We start from the raw sequence: 6,040 nt of genomic DNA on the forward strand, positions 1-6,040 counted from the left end.
TTTTGGTTAGGGGCCAAGATATAGGAGAGTGGGGGGCCCAAGATTTTGTTCGATCTAATACTTGTATTTTTTTAATAGCAACGTTATTACGAGTTTATGACAGATGGCTAGAACTTTCTCTCTCTTACTTACTTTAGCTACTAAAATAAATATTTTATTCTTCATTATTAATAAAATACCAAATGTGCTGTGTTTTGTTTTGAAATATCTTAATACTTTCTTTTGAGCTATATGAAGAGGTGATCTAAATATTAGTTTACGTTAGATTTTGTAATAACAAAAAGAAATTAATTGACTTTTTGAAAAATTACTCATTTTTTAGAAAATTTTAACATTGAAACAAACAAAGCACAAACATCTTAAAGGCGTAACTTTTATTAAATCTATAGCAGGATATTACCAAAATTTACATTTCAAGAATAAGTAAGAAAAAGAAAATCTATAAAAGAAACATAAATGAAAGATGTTAAAGCTGTCGAGTTTCATTGCTCTTTTATTGATTACACCAATAATACTAAAACGATTTTATTGAACGAGTGCTTGATCTCTCTTCCATAAATGGGCAAGAACACTATTGTCTAGAGAGGATAGTAAGCAAACCATCTATTAACCATGGCAAAACATTCCTTAGGCTTGTACTCTGGAGCAGTGTGGCCCGCTCCCTACGCAAAAGCAAGGCATATAATTAATGGAGTTAGCTTTTGTAATTACTAGGGAACATCATTAGAGAAAAAGTATATTATATTGATTGGAATATCATTCTTGCCTTTACAGTTGCATATGTCAACCGACTTTTTTTATAATAAGATTCCATCGTGTACCTACAAATTATAATGGATATATATGAGATAATAATGAAGTTCAGGATTGAAAACAACTTGATTTACTTCAACTTATGGCTTTAGAAAAAAAGTAGGTGGCTGAGATTATAAAAGGTTGAAATGGAAACCAACCCTGCAATTTGTCCATCAACAAACCATGGTCCCCAATCAGTGGCAATTGTCAAATTTAGAGACTCTATCCATGCATATGTAGAAATGTGTGGAATAACCATGTCATGATCACCGCTGTGTTCAAACAAAAGAAACAAAAATCAGTGAAGTGTCTTATTTCAAAGGAATGAAAATGTTAAGTATGAGATATTCGAATTAGTTTCATTAGATGTGATTCCCAATTGATTGTGTTACCTCTTGTAGTTAATGGAAATGACTTTTTCTTTCCATGAACCGATGAGTATTAAAATCTTTTCATTTGAAATGCATACATTTCATTATTAGATTAGATATTATAAATCTAAAGATATATTCAATGTTAAATCCTTTAAATAACAGTATGTTCATTGTTAGATAGAGAAAATAAAATCTCATCTATGAAATAAACTATCTCCATTTATGTAAATTAGGTTATAAAATAAGGAAATTACCTATAAATCAAAATACGATACCCTTTCTTGATGAGGTTCGATGGTACTCAAGAGTAGAAAAGACATCATCTGTGTAAGATAAACTTGCATTGCACCTTACCCACTCCCTTATGGTCCCCTGGTTGTCATGCTTGAAATTATTTTTGGTAAAAATATTCATAATCTTGATACCTATTATTATTGTTGGTAGAATTGTCATACCTCCCTAATGTGAAGAGCCCTTTGAACAGTTTCATTATTGGCCCAAATGTAAGAGAATATATAGTTATAACTCTACAAAAACAGAAAGCAGCTAAAAATTAGCCAAAATTGTACATGCTTACAATTATGATCCCCACACACAAACATATATTTACCCGGCACCATAGTTCAGGAACTTGAGTAAGAGAAAGGAGATCAATAGCATCCTCTCCGAGAAGGCTTGCATCCAACTTTGATCCCACTGGTTTTGGGGACGTAAAACTACATGTAGGTTCCAATATTTGTCCCGTATATATTTTTTGGGTGCACTGAAAATTCAAATGATAAATCACTCTCAATTCGTATAAAAATTGGTAAAGAAAACTCATATTATAAAGCCTTAGAAATTAGAAGTGGTTGAGAGTTCACTCACATCCGTCACTGTGTGAAGATCATTTACGCATGGTGTATTGTTTGGATCAACATTTATATACTCGCCCTTGCAATTCGTTTTGATTGACTTGATATTAAGAGAAAAAACACCCACAAACACCAAGGAATTTGATTCGGTTAGCCCTTTTGCATTGAGAGCTCAATTGAATTTCACAGTAGAGTATATATAAGCTAGCAAAAACACCTCATATTGTTTCTGTGATATAAGTGCCTTCATGTAAGCAAAGGGGATTCTGTAGTTGTAGTCATCATGTGGGGTTGTGGTTGGGTTACCAAGCACATATCCCTGTATCCAATTCAAAGAAAATCTACTTCAACAAAACTCTAAAAATACAAGGCATTAATAAACATGAATTATCTTAAATAAATTTTAATTTTCTCAATTAATATTCTAATGTAAGTACTTACTTGGAGATTCATAGCTGGCTTAACTCCAGCTTCGTTACCTATAGAAAAACCATGCTTCATAAGTGAAAAAGAGGTAATACATACTTCAAACGTAGTAATAAATAAGTAATACACAACCTTTCAATTTATCATATATATGGAATTATATGACTAGTGACTACAATTACATTGGAAATATTTCCACCTTAAATTATATTGTCATATGCAACGTTCTTATTAAACTTTATTTGTGCATCAAATTTTGGTAGTGACATATGCGAAATAGTGATTGGCTTGAACTTAATGGAAAATACAAATTCAGCACACAATTAATCCTCGTGCACAGGAACCAAATTGACCTCTCCGAGTTGGATCGGTTTTGGTTGTTGTAGCGAAAAGAAAGTATAAGCCCAGGTTTTGATTTAGGGCCTTTTGAGTTGTCGATCAGACAGCCTTTTACCACAACATTTAATATTTATCATCACATTGCGATGTCTCACTACAAAGTCTCACAAATATCCATCAAATTTAATCTTAACTTCCACATGCATAGTTGCATACTTTTTTTTTTTTTTAGGGATAGTTGCATACTACTTAATTATAAATAACAACAACCCACATGGGTTGATTATATTTCATATAATAATGTAATAAATAGAGATGTGCAAAGATTAGATTGAGTTAGGTTGGACAATTTTTTTCAATCTGACTTGACCTTATCAGGTTGAGACAATCTTAACCCATCACAAATGTAGAAATCAACCTAACCCAACCCACATGGGTTGAGTTGGCTCTGATTTGATTGCATGGTTGGGATTAAATATTTCATCTCTTGTTCAAAAATGGGTTTTCATCAATTTTTTAAACCATTTTTTCAATAAATTATTACAAATCACATACTATGTGTAAATTGAATTCCAAATTTTCAAATTCATCAAAATTATAATTTTTAAAATATCAATATAAATCAATAAGCTAATGATATATATATATATATATATAATTTAAAGTTTAGGAGAGACGTTGAAATTGATGATATTAGTTTAAGGTGAAAAATATAATTTATATAACAATCATTATGCTGAAATTAGTAATGATAAGAATCTTCATTCACAGAAGTTACCATCGGATATTTTCTGAACAATAATTGGGACAAGTATGCCCGAATAAGAATCACCAGCAACGTAGAGTTGATTTTTGTGGAATGCTGGATGAGCCAAAAGCCACTGTGTCACAACCCAAAAGATTAAACAAATTTTGGCATTAGCATTTGCACGTTTAAATTCCTTGAATTAAGTCCAATATTACTACACAAGGTTGAGTATTAATGATACCTTAAACCCAATAATTTAGTCCAACTAAAATATGCCTAGCAAATCCAATAAATTTTTTTTTTTTTGAGATAATTACAATATGATATTAACTCTATAGCCAACTTTTTCTTACCTAAACTCTAAAATATGTGTCAATTAAGTTATAAGACTCTTAACTTAATAAAATGACATAAATTTACAAGCAACAACACAGTAACAAAAATGCCTAGTATGCCTATTTAAAAATAACTAACATTTATAGATTAGTTAGGAAAAGTAATCTTTTCTTTTTGGCTCCTCTGTACACGAACCCAAACTCCTCTTTTCTCTCTCTCTCTCTCTCTCTCTCTCTCTCCAAAGCTCATTTATATATATATATATATACTCAGAACAACAAGAAAACAACACTCCAATCTACATCCACAAAACACCGAATAACCAAAAAGCCTAAATTTTCATCCAATTATAACGAAAACAAATTCATTCCAATAGTAGTAGCAGTATTGGGTCAAACCAAAATCTCGAGCTGAGCACGGTCATGATCGGTGTCCTCCCCTCCTACAACAACGATGAGGTGGCCCATGGTTGTGTCAGACCAAAAATTCACGTCTATGATGTCACTGGTGTGGTGGGTGGATGGCCGCAAAGGCAAAGGGAAAGGGGAATTTATTAGAAACTGTGAGGTGGCTAGCCAATTGCCGAGTGTGGTGAAGGGCGGAGATAAAAAGAGAGAGACTCCAAAAGAAATTTAAAAATCAAGAAGAAAATATTTTAATAAAATAAAATAAGAACTGATGAACTAGGTGTGATTTTATTATATACATATATATATATTGATAATTTAATCGTTTGATGTGAGTTCTACTTCAGAGTAAGCAAAACAGAAAAAATAGTTTCTTAAACTAGGATTTTGTTTAAAAAAATTGGCAGTGCTAATGCATAGACTCCAATTATGCATAATAGAAACCGAAACCCAAACTGGGTTGTTCATGACATTAGCCCAAATTTTGTGGGTGATTTTTGTATTTTAGGATTATAAGGGCATTTGCACTAGAGAATGCAAATTGGAAAAATATCTCAATTTTACACATTTAAACTCCAAAATCACTCACATCAATCAAGTAAAAAATTTATAAATTTGCAAAGTTACAATAACCATATAAATAGATTACTGTAACTTTGTATATTATTTTGATAAATTTTTTTTCTCTCACCTTTTGCCTCAACAAATTCTTTCTCTCTATAAAGATAATAAAAAAAATAATACAAAATGAATATTTAAATAAAATTGAATGTGCTTCTCAAAAAATAAATAAATAAATAAAATTGAATGTATAATAAATAATATGATGGAATTTTTGAAAAGTGTTTGAGGAAAAAAAATCTTATATTAAAAAAGACAAAGAAAAAAAATCGCACCAACTAATCCAAATGCTATAACTTTTGTCAACTATGACGTGACAGTTGTATTAAAAATATATGACTAAGGTATTGTCATAGAATTATTGATGCTTGTATTCAAAGAATTTCTTACCAATCATTCTAGCATATTTAAAATATTACTCCTATAGTGGGTTTCAGTTTACTTAACTGGTAAAAATTTTAATAGTTAAATAAGAGATCTACGGTTTAATTCATGTCTACATCAAAACACGATTGGTATCTTCATTTGATGATAAAAAATTATCCGGAGTTTCTCTCAAAATATTACTCACACTGTTCCACCTATATAAATTCAAAAGTCAACCAAAATATTAAACAATTAATAATATTATGTATTCTGCCAATTAATTTTCACTTGGGTCAGTGAGTGCTCTTTTTCTCTTCCGAAACAAAATATTTTCCCCCATATCCGAGTTTGTTCTCTCATACAACAAAGTGAACAAATGTTAAACTCACCTTCCTGAGAAAAGAATAGGTTTGTGCTGCTGATATGGTATCAGTGATGCTGTATCCTTCCCAACTTCTCGCATATGAGAATCCAGTGCCGACGGGTGAATCAACAAATATTATGTTCGCAACCTAGAAGAGAATCGCCATCAATTTTCAAAGCATATATCAACCACATAATTAGCCTTAAAAATATAAAAAACAAGGAAGCCAAAATCTCAGACCTTTGTCCATGAGAATGGGTTCAATTTAAATGTGGGTGAATCCCTGCTGGAATTGTCAAAATCAAATGACAGTGGACCTACAAGAAAGTATGGAACCAATCAAATCTCTGATTAATGAGAGAGCATATGAAGAACTTAAACAAACACCCACCCAACACCCCCCCCCCCCC

General features: G+C 31.3%; 1 pseudogene; it reads right to left on the minus strand.

The window, feature by feature from the left end:
- Positions 1 to 357: 357 nt before the first annotated feature.
- Positions 358 to 5,969, minus strand: LOC112010613 (serine carboxypeptidase-like 18; annotated as a pseudogene).
- Between the last annotated feature and the right edge of the window lie 71 nt (positions 5,970 to 6,040).

The sequence above is a fragment of the Quercus suber genome, unplaced genomic scaffold (genome assembly GCF_002906115.3).
Source record: "Quercus suber isolate HL8 unplaced genomic scaffold, Cork oak 2.0 scaffold_84, whole genome shotgun sequence".
Classification (NCBI taxonomy): Eukaryota; Viridiplantae; Streptophyta; class Magnoliopsida; order Fagales; family Fagaceae; genus Quercus; species Quercus suber.